Source organism: Psammomys obesus, unplaced genomic scaffold, assembly GCF_907164565.1.
Source record: "Psammomys obesus unplaced genomic scaffold, mPsaObe1.curated_primary_1811, whole genome shotgun sequence".
NCBI lineage: Eukaryota > Metazoa > Chordata > Mammalia > Rodentia > Muridae > Psammomys > Psammomys obesus.
This window is the reverse complement of record NW_026594184.1, coordinates 2,207,381-2,219,750: the sequence shown is the minus strand read 5'-3', so window position 1 is coordinate 2,219,750 and position 12,370 is coordinate 2,207,381.

Here is a 12,370-nt window from a genome sequence, read left to right as displayed (position 1 = left end):
GGAGTTGCCACTGCTCACCTCAGGTTTATAGCCCTGAGTAGTAGCTGTGGTCTATGTTAGGCAGGGGGGGATCTCCTCTTACCCATAAAATTTCTCAAGACAGCTGCCCCACTGCTGGGTTTCTTGTTATAAATTTAGTGTGCTGCTGCTCACTAAATTTTCATGTACAGTCCTCTTGAAGAAACTGCTGATTCCCTAGCTGTGGGGTTTTCTCCCAACAGGGAAACTCAGTCTGTTATCCTGGGGCGCACAGTTCTGTCTGAGAAAGTGGGAGGTGCACTCAGCAAGTCTCTGGGCCAAAGGCTGATTGCTCAGCTCTGGACCTGGAGAATGTGCACCTAGGTTGAGTTGGCGCCTGGGGGCACTGCTCTGGTCTGGAGGTTGGGTGCCTCACTCTGGACCAGAAGCTGTGTGTCTCTGTCTGGGATGGCGGCTGCAGGCACCACTCTGGTCCAGACGCTGTGGGTGCAGCCCCCCTGAAGGATCAGGGATTCCCACAGTTTTGGCAGTCCAGCCAGGGACAACTGGCCGATCCCTGGCACAGTATCTGAGGGCTGCTGTAATGGCTCTTCGGCTCCTGCTGGTCCAAGGATGTAGCTGTGTGTCCCAGTGCCCCAGGGGAACGCAACAATGGCGGCAGAGCACAGTGCTCCTGCCTGCACTAGAGTCTGCGTGAGTCCAAGAAGTGTTTTGGTGCTGGGTGTCCTAAGCGTTAGAGCTGCTGACCCCCTCCGCTGGGGGTTTCCTCCTGCCAGAGACACGCAGTCTGGTGCCCTGTTGCCCTGGTGCCCACAGTTCTATCTGAGGCAGCGAATCACGCGCGCAGGCAGGGCTCTGTGCAGGCAGGCGCCTTTGTCCCTCCCGTCTCTGGGTCCGGGCTGACTCCTGGGGCACCCGCGGAACCCGAGTCTTTTCCAGGGGATGTCTGGGCAACCTGGGGTCGGTCCCAATTGTTTCCTGCTCCGTGGGGTTATCTCTCGACTGGGAAATCCAGTCTATGGTGTTGTGGGCCCACAGTTCAGTCTGGGACCGTGACCAGATCGTACTGGCGGGTAGCTCTGGGCTGGCGACCAAGCGCCTGGCGGAACGGGGATCTCTTCCGTGGTTTAGCCAGGTGAATTAAAGCTGATCGAATCCCCCACCATGGGGTATCCTCTCACCTGAGAAACACAACCACTTGTGTTTTATGGCCGCGAGTTCTGATTGCTGGTCACTGTGCCAATCCTGCTGTGCTGCTCCTCAGAATGAGAGTCCTCCCGGCGCTGCCATCTTGCCCCGCCTCCTAATTAGTCCATTTTTAATTGAATGGTTTCTATTTTGTTAGTGAGTTTTTAAAGTTCTTTATCAATTCTGAATATAATTTAGTCACTTATGGGGTACGGAATCCATTAATATTCCTTCTATTCCGTGCAGTCAGGAAAGATAGGAAACACTAAGCTCACTGCTTTTACAAATATCTAGGCGAGGGTGTAAAAACTAAGAATGAATGGTGACAGTCAATGTGACTAAAAGAGTGAGACTGTTCTCCACTACTCATACATTGAAATCTAAGTTTTGAGAGAACATATTACCCCTGGGAGGCGGTTAGTTCTTGGGTAATTTACAATGAGGAAAAGAAAACAAGTGATAAAAATTAGAGTTGAATCTGGGCATGATGGTGCACACCTGTAATCCCAGCACTCAGGGAGACAGAGGCATGCAGATTGCTGTGAGTTTGAGGCCAGCTTGGTCTACAAAGCAAGTCCAGGGTAGCCAAGACTGTACAGAGAAACCCTGTTTCAAAGCAAAACAAAACAAACAAAAAAATTAGAGCTGAAATTTAAAACAGAAAACCAACCAAAATTATGAATGAAACACAGAGGCAGTTATTTTAAGATTAATAAGCTTAACAAATGTTGTTCATAAATATCTGCTGTAAGTTAGTTAAACAAAAATAGAGTACATAGGAGATTGGATCCAAGTCATGGCAACCAGCACGCAACATATCTGAGATGCAGAGAAACTGAAACTCTGAAACTGGTGAGTGGAGGGACAACAGTAGCCAGAAAATTGACACTGAGGCTTCCTGAACGAGAGGGAACATGAGCTGAGACCATTTAGATTCAGGTCACCCTTGGACTTCTCTGGGGACATAGAGTAGTGAACATTCTAACTGCTTGTACTTCTCCTTTTTGGGCCTTCCTCCTCGTCCACAGTGCTGGCCCACAGAGATTCTTAGAGTCTACAGAGACTATTAGCACAAAATTCACTGCCTGGGGACTGAGACAGCAGAGGCGGGGCTCCTAGCTCCTCAACTGTTCCTGCCAGCTGTACCAGCCTTCTGAGTCCCAGATCTGTGGTACCATCTTCCGGGTCCTGGGTCTGCAAGCAGCTGTTTGGACTCTGCAAGGCCTCCCAGCCAGTGCCTGTGTATGGGCCACCCAATCCTTCAGTGGAGGACAGCCAGCTGTACAGCCACTAAAGTAGCCAGACCTGCCAAACCCCTCAAGGAGACCAGGCAAAGGGCCGCTTAGGTCTGTGGACCACTGTTGTGGCTCCCCAGGACTTCCCAGCAGGCACCTGGACTGGCTTCCTGGTTCCACTGCTGCTGTTGGACTCTCAAGTCCAGAGGTTGTAGAACCACTGGGCTGAAGAAGCTCCTACACCTGCATTTGACCTAGCAGACTCAAAAAATGAGAGTAGAGAACAGGGGGAACCCCTGTGCTCTCCAATTTGACTTGCTAGAGAGTGAGTGCACCTTCAAGTGCCTAAAGAGCCCCAGATCCAGGGTCCTTCTAAGCTAGCAGCCAGACATCAGAACCCTCTCACCCATGCATCCACTGTGGGAAACACAGGGACAGTGTTCTCAACATTGAAGCCCCTGTTCTGCAGGTCTACAGTGGAGTTCAGGCAAAGAACTCCTGGAGCTCAGAAAGAGCTGAATACCACTGAAGTATTCAGGGAATCTGCACAAGTGAATTATGCCTGTGAAGACCTTAAGTGCCTGTACTCCCTTTGGTGCCTGCTCAGTGTCCCTGACCCACACTTCAGGCATCTACATTCTCTAACACCCTGTCCTTCAAGGCACACTTACACACACACACACACACACACACACACACACACACACACTCACACTTGCTCGCACTTGTCCTACTGTGTCCTCTAATCTTTCTCCCTTAGGTATAGCTGAATCACCAATGCACACTCTTAAACCACTGTACTGCTCTCATCTTCCTGAAGAATTCTCCAGACACCAGAAAAAGATGGTACCAGTCTGAACTGCAGAATCCAGGAACAAACAGTGAAGGTTACAGAGAAGCAAATGGCCAGAGGTCAGTGTAACAACACATGCAACAAAAATCAGATCCTCATGGTGTCAACAGCAACCCACCCAAAACAATGGATAATCCAATTCATCAGAAACACAGGAAAATGATTTTAAATCTATGCTTATCCAGTTATTAGAGGCACAAGAAGAGGAAACAAACAAATCTCTCAAATAAATAGCCACAAAAATGGAAGCAAATAAAGAGGAAAAAAAGCTCTCAAAGAAACATAAGCAAATATAGCCAAACAAACAGAGGCACAAGTAGAGGCACAATTAGTGCATATCAAGAGGAAACCAACAACAACAACAAAATAGACCATCATAGAGAGACAGGAATCCACATTCAAACAAATGAAGGAAATGGTGCAAGGCATGAAAACAGAATTAGAATCAATAAAGAAAACACAATCAGAGAAAACCCTGGAGCTGGATAACTTAGAGAAAAGATCAGGAAACACAAAGGTAAGCATCACCAATAGAATACAAGAGATGGAAGAGAAAATCTCAGATGCTGAAGACACACTTGCTGAAATTGATACTTCTCTTAAAAGAAAATATAAAATTGGAAAATTTCCAAACACAAAACATCCAAGAAATCAAGGATGTCATGAAAAGGAGAAATCTAAGAATAATAGGAATTGATGAAAAAAAAAAACTCTTTCATATATATATATATATATATGAAGATATCAGGCTCCAAGGTCCAGAAAATATCTTCAAGAAAATCATAGAAGAAAATTTTCCCAACTTAAGGAAAGAGATGTCCATAAACATACAAGAGGCCTACAGAACACCAAATAGACTAGAACAGCAAAGAAACTCCTCATGTCACATCATAGTCAAAACATTAAATCTACAGAACAAAGAAAAGATATTAAAAGCAGTAAGGGAAAAAGGACAAGTAACATATAAATGTAGACCTATCAGCATCCCACAAGACTTCTCATCAGAAACTATAAAAGCCAGCAAGGCCAGGGCAGATGTCATACAGACTTTAAGGGACCACAGATGCCAAATCAGATTACTACACACATCAAAGGTTTCAATCAACATTGATGGAGAAATCAAGATATTCCATGATAAAACTAAATTTAAGCAATATCAACACTGCAAACCAGCCCTACAGAAGATACTAGAAGGAAAACTCCAATCCAACGAAAACAACTACACCCAAAAAAAATACAGGATACAGATAATTTCCCAACAAAAATTAAAAGAAAACAAGCAATGGATCACAGTAACACCACCAACTTCACAATAAAGGGAATTTACATTCATTGGTCACTGTTATCTATCAACATCAAGGGAATCAACTCCCCAGTCAGAAGACACAGACTAACAGAATGGTTGCAGAAATAGGATCCAACATTCTGCTGCATCCAAGAAACACATCTCTGCAACAAAGATAAAGAGTACCTCACAGTAAAGGGCTGGAAAAAATGTTTTTCAAGCAAACAGATCCAGAAAACAAGCTGGGGTATTGATCCTAGTATCTAATAAAATAGACTTTTAACCAAAAATTAATAAAAATAGATGAGAACGACACTTCATTCTCATCAAAGGAAAATTCCACCAGAAAGACATCACAATTTTGAACATCTATGCCTCAAATTCAAGACCACCTGCATTTGTACATGAAACATTATTAAAGCTGAAATCACACATCAATACCAACAGCTTAATAGTGGGAGACTTCAACACTCCACTCTCACGAAGGGACAGATCATCCAGACAGAAGCTAAACAGGGAAATAAGGGCACTTACAGAGGTTCTAACACAAACGGATGTCTATAGAACTTTCCACCCAAATTCAAAAGAGTATACCTTCTTTTCAGCACCTCATGGAAACTTCTCCAAAATAGACCACATAGTTAGTCTCAAAGCAAGCCTCAGCAAATGCAAGAAGATTAAAATAATCCCTTGTATACTATCTAACTACCATGGTCTAAAGCTGGACCTCAACAACAAGAGAAATAGCAAAAAAGCTACACATATGTGGAAACTAAACAACTCACTACGCAATGATAGCTGAGTTAGGGAAGAAATGAAGAAATTAAAGACTTCCTAGAATTCAATGAAAACGAAGGCACACATACCCAAAATTATGAGACACAATGAAAGCAGTGCTAAGGGGAAAGGCTCTAAATGCCTTCAAGAAGAAATTTGAAACATCGCATACAAGCAACCTGATAGCTCACATGAAAGCCCTAGAAAAAAAAAGAAGCAGACACACCCAAGAGGAGTAGACAGCTGGAAATACTCAAGCTCAGGGCAGAAATAAATCAATTAGAAACAAATAAAACAATTCAAAGAATCGATGAAACCAAGAGCTGGTTCTTTGAGAAATCCAACAAGATAGACAAGCCCTTAGTAACTGAAAGGCAGAAAGACATTGTCCGAATCAGCAAAATCAGAAATAAAAAGAGGGGCATAAAAATAGACAGTGAGGAAATCCAAACAATCATTAGATCTTACTAAAAAACCTTATATGCCAAAAAATTTGAAAATTTAAATGAAATGGTCAATTTCCTTGATAGATTCCACTTACCAAAATTAAATCAATATCAGGTAGAAAGACTGAACAGTCTCACATCCCCCACGGAAATAGAAGCAGTCATCAGAAGTCTCCCTTCCAAAAATAAAAAAAAATCCCAGGGCCACATGGTTTCAATGCAGAATTCTACCAGATCATTAGAGAAGAGTTAACTCCAATACTCGTCAAACTATTTCACAAAATAGAAACAAAAGGAACATAACCAAACTTATATTCTATGAAGCCACAGTCACCTTGATACCTAAACCACACAAAGACCCAACAAAAAAAAGAGAACTTCAGACCTATCTCTCTTATGAACATTGATGCAAAAATACTCAATAAAATACTTGAAAACCGAATCCAAGAATATGTAAAAGATATTATCTGAGGGCAGAGCCAAGATGGCGACTAGCACACACAGTTTCCGAGCTGTGGAAGAGATAAAGTTCTGAGTTGATGAGTGGAAGAACTTCTGAAGCCAGGGAAACAACAGAGAGACTTTCTAAACAACAGGGAACATCGCAGGAGGTGAAAACCTTGGTCTCGGGTCACCCAGGGACTTGTTTGGGGAAGGTGAGAAACAATCCTTTGATCTCTCCGCACTCCCCTCCCCCAGACCTCCCTCCTCCTCGGCACAGTGGACTCGCCTTTCTCAGCGCAGACCTAACTGCCTGGGGCCTGCAGCCACTGAGGCGGAGCCCCAAGCCCTTTATCGGCAAAGGCCAGCAGTACTGTGTCTTGGAGCCCCAGATTCGCGCGGTGGCTGCACCACCCTCCCAGGGCCTGAGTCTGCTAGATGCCATACTAGCTCCGCAGGAGCGCCATCACTGACTGTACGGCCCGCCCAATCCCACAGTGACAGAGAATACGCTATATACTCACCAAAACCAGACAGAAACGCCATACAAGCTAGACACACCAGGCGCTGGGCCTCCGAAGCTTGGAGAGCACAGTAAAGAGACCCCAGGACTTCCCAGAAAGCATCTGGACTAGCAACCCAGTCTCCAGTTACAGCGGGACTTTCTAACCTGGCAGCGGAGCAGCACTGAGCTGGCGGGGCACATCAGCCCTCCAGTTTAAGACTAACCAGGGCCAAACCAGAGAACAGAAAGGCTGGTTACCCCGATTCCCACTGACGTGACCACCCTGAAATCTCCAGCTGCAGCAAGACCTCATAACCTGGCAGTGACAGCAGCACGGAACTGGCGGAGCACATCAAAGAAGCAGGGCCAAACCAGAGAGCAGAGAGCCCAGATACGCCGATCTCTGCCAAGTGTCCTGCCTGTAAGTGAGTGCACCCTTGAGAATCTGCAGCTCCCTTGATCCTGGGTCCTTCTAAAACAGAAGCCAGGTATCGAACCCCCTCCCACCCATATACCCACTTTGGGAAACAGAGGGGCACTTGGAACATTGAAGTTCCTGCTCTGTGGGTCTAATTGAGGAGTTAAGGCAGTTAATGCCAGAAATTGCACTGCGATCATCACTAGCGCCTGCGACATATACATTGCAGAGTCCCTCCCACACACTCAAGGGTTCAACATTAGCCATCACTCTGTCCCTCGAGACACACGCCCACACCCACTTACACACACACACACATATACACACGCAGGCACGCACACTTGCATTTGCCTCTGTTTGCGCCTGCGTACTTTCCTCCCACAGGTACAGCTAGTCCTCAGCATACGCTAAGGACACGGGACCTCTCTCAACTTCCTGAAGAATTCTCCAGACTCAAGAGAGAGACAGTACCAGTCTGATCGGCAGAATCCAAAAACAAACAGGGAAGGTCTCAGATAAGCCAATGGCCAGGGGCAGGCGAAAGAACACTTCCAACATAAATCAGGACATCATGACTTCACCAGCAAACCCCAAAATCGATGGATACTCCAATTCATCAGAAGCAAAGGAAAATGACCTTAAAGCCATGCTTGCTCAATTATTTGAGGCTCATAAGGAGGAAATGAACAAATCTTTCAAAGAGTTGGCCAGTCAATTGGAGGTAAAGAAAGAAGAAATAGACAAAACCCTTAAAGAAACACAGGCAAACATAGCCAAACAAATAGAGGCACAAGTAGAGAAAAAATTAGTGGCATACAAAAAGGAAATGAATAAAGAAAGAGAGTCCATCGTAGAGAGACAGGAATCCAAATTCAAACACATAAAAGAAATGGTGCAAGGCATGAAAACAGAATTAGAATCAATAAAGAAAACACAAAATGAGAAAACTCTTGAGCTGGAGAACTTGGAGAAAAGATCAGGAACCACAAAGGTAAGCATCACCAACAGAATACAAGAGATGGAAGAGAGAATCTCTGGAGCTGAAGACACACTTGCAGAAATTGATACTTCTCTTAAAGAAAAAGTAAAATCAGAAAAATTCCAATCACAAAATATCCAAGAAATCAAGGATGCTATGAAAAGACAAAATCTAAGAATAATAGGAATTGATGAAAAAGAAGACTCCAGGCTCCAAGGTCCAGAAAATATTTTCAAAAAAATCATAGAAGAAAATTTTCCCAACTTAAAGAAAGAGATGTCCATAAATATACAAGAGGCCTACAGAACACCAAATAGACTAGACCAGAAAAGAAACACATCATGTCACATCATAGTCAAAACACTAAATCTACAGAACAAAGAAAAGTTATTAAAAGCAGCAAAGGAAAAAGGCCAAGTAACATATGAAGGTAGACCTATCAGAATTACACCAGACTTCTCATCAGAAACTATGAAAGCCTGAAGGGCCTGGGCAAGCATCATAGAGACTCTAAGAGATCACAAATGTCAACCGAGACTACTATACCCTGCAAAGCTTTCAATCAACATAGATGGAGAAAACAAAATATTCCATGACAAAACTAAATTTACGCAATATCTATACAGCAAACCAACCCTACAGAAGATACTAGAAGGAAAACTCCAATCCAACGAAAACGAATTCACCGAAGAAAACAGGGCATACAGATAATATCCCAACAAAAAGGAAAAGAAAACAAGCAATGAAACAAGGTAAGATCATCGACTCCATTACAAAAGGAACTAACATGCATTGGTCAATATTATCTATCAATATTAATGGACTCAACTCACCAATAAAAAGACACAGGCTAACAGAATGGTTACGGAAACAGGACCCAACATTCTGTTGCATCCAAGAAACACACCTATGCAACAAAGATAAAGCAAGCCTCAACAGATACAAAAGGATTGAAATAATCCCTTGTATACTATCTGACCACCATGGACTAAAGCTGGACATCAACAACAACAGAAACAACAAAAAGCTGACACGCACATGGAAACTGAACAACTTACTACTCAATGACAGCTGGGTCAAGGAAGAAATAAAGAAAGAAATTAAAGACTTTCTAGAATTCAATGAAAATGAAGGCACAACATACCCAAATTTATGGGACACATTGAAAGCAGTGCTCAGAGGAAAATTTATAGCACTAAGTGCCTCCAAGAAGAAATCCATAACATCATATACAAACAACTTAATGTCCCAACTGAGAAACCTAGAAAAAAAAGAAGCAGATACACCCAAGAGAAGCAGACGGCTGGAAATAATCAAACTAAGGGCAGAAATCAATCAATTAGAAACAAATAAAATTATCCAAAGAATCAATGAAACAAAAAGCTTGTTCTTTGAGAAAATCAATAAGATAGACAAACCCTTAGCCAAACTAACTAAAAAGCAGAGAGAAACCATACAAATCAGCAAAATCAGAAAGGAAAAGGGTGACATAACTACAGACACTGAGGAAATCCAAACGATTATTAGGTCATACTACAAAAGCCTATATGGCACAAAATTTGAAAATCTAAATGAAATGGATAACTTTCTTGACAGATTCTATCTACCAAAATTAAGTCAAGATCAGGTAGAAAGACTGAATAGTCCTATATCTCCCAAGGAAATTGAAGCACTCATTAACAGTCTCCCCTCCAAAAAAAGCCCTGGACCAGATGGCTTCAGCGCAGAATTCTACAAGACCTTCAAAGAAGTACTAACACCAATTCTCCTCAAACTATTCCATAAAATAGAAACAGAAGGAACACTACCAAACTCATTCTATGAAGCCACAGTCACTTTGATACCTAAACCACACAAAGATCCAACAAAAAAAGAGAACTTCAGACCTATCTCTCTTATGAACATTGACGCAAAAATACTCAATAAAATACTTGCAAACCGAATCCAAGAACACATCAAAGATATCATCCACCATGACCAAGTAGGCTTCATCCCAGGAATGCAAGGGTGGTTCAACATACGGAAATCCATCAATGTAATCCACCACATAAAGAAAATGAAGGAGAAAAACCACATGATCATCTCCTTAGATGCTGAAAAAGCATTTGACAAAGTCCAACACCCATTTATGTTTAAAGTCTTATAGAGATCAGGGATACAAGGCACATACCTAAAGATAGTAAAGGCAATATACAGCAAGCCTATAGCCAACATCAAACTCAATGGAGAGAAACTTAAATCAATCCCACTGAAATCAGGGACAAGACAAGGCTGCCCACTCTCTCCATATCTCTTCAACATTGTACTTGAAGTCCTAGCCAGAGCAATAAGACAACTAAAGGAGATCAAGGGGATACAAATCAGAAAGGAAGAGGTCAAAGTGTCACTATTTGCAGATGATATGATAGTATACATGAGCGAACCCAAAGATTCAACCAGAGAACTTCTTCAGCTGATAAACACCTTCAGCAAAGTGGCAGGATACAAAATCAACTCAAAAAAATCAGAAGCCCTCTTGTATACCAAAGACAAAAAGGCTGAGAAAGAAATTAGGGAAACAACACCCTTCACAATAGCCACTAATAACATAAAGTACCTTGGTGTGACTCTAACCAAGCAAGTGAAAGACCTGTTTGAGAAAAACTTCAAGTCTTTGAAAAAAGAAATTTAAGATCTCCGAAGATGGAAAGATCTCCCGTGCTCATGGATTGGTAGGATTAACATTGTGAAAATGGCCATCCTGCCAAAAGCAATCTACAGATTCAATGCAATTCCCATCAAAATACCAACTCAATTCTTTACAGACCTTGAAAAAAAGATTCTCAGCTTCATATGGAGAAACAAAAAACCCAGAATCTCCAAAACGATCCTGTACAACAACAGATCATCTGGAGGTATCTCCATTCCCGATCTCATGCTTTACTACAGGGCAACAGTAATAAAAACTGCATGGTATTGGCATAGAAACAGAAAGGAGGATCAATGGAATCACATAGAAGACCCAGAAATAAACCCACACACCTATGAATACTCAATATTTGACAAAGAAGCCAAATCCATTCAATGGAAAAAAGACAGCATCTTCAACAAATGGTGCTGGACCAACTGGATGTCTACATGCAGAAAAATGAAAATAGATCCATATTTATCACTCTGCACAAAAGTAAAGTCCAAGTGGATCAAGGACCTCAACATAAAACCAGATACTCTAAATCAGCTGGAAAAAAAAGTGGGAAACAGCCTAGAACTCATTGGCACAGGAGACAACTTCCTGAACAGAACACCAACAGCACAGGCTCTAAGAGCAACAATCAATAAATGGGACCTCATGAAACTGAAAAGCTTCTGTAAAGCAAAAGACACTGTCATCAAAACAAATAGACAGCCTACAGATTGGGAAAGAATCTTCACCAACCCTTTATCTGACAGAGGGCTAATATCAAGTATATATAAAGAACTAAAGAAGCAGAAAAGCAACAAACCAAGTAATTCACTTAAAAAATGGGGAACAGAGCTAAAGAGAGAATTCTCGAAAGAGGAACATCGAATGGCAGAGAAACACTTAAAGAAATGCTCAACCTCATTAGCCATTAGGGAAATGCAAATCAAAACGACCCTGAGATTTCACCTTACACCCATCAGAATGGCCAAGATGAAAAACTCAAGTGATAGCACATGCTGGAGAGGTTGTGGAGAAAAGGGAACCCTCCTCTATTGCTGGTGGGAATGTAAACTGGTTCAACCACTCTGGAAGTCAATCTGGTGCTTTCTCAGACAACTAGGAATAGTGCTACCTCAAGACCCAGCTATACCACTTTTAGGTATATACCCAAAATGTGCTCAAGTACACAACAAGGACATTTGTTCAACCATGTTCGTAGCAGCTTTATTTGTAATAGCTAGAACTTGGAAACAACCCAGATGTCCATCAAAGGAGGAATGGATACAGATATTGTGGTATTTTTACACAATGGAATACTACTCAACAATCAAAAAGGAGGAAATCATGAAATTTGCAGGCAAGTGGTGGGATCTAGAAAAGATCATTCTGAGTGAAGTATCCCAGAAGGAGAAAGACAAACTAGGTATATACTCGCTTATATAGACCTACAAGACATGATAAACATAATGAAATCTACACACCTAAAGAATATAATCAAGAAAGTGGACACAGGCAAAGGTGATTAATCCTCATTTAGAAAGACAAATGGGATGTGCATTGAACTTATGACAGGAGTCTACCACAAAAGGCATCTGAAAGACT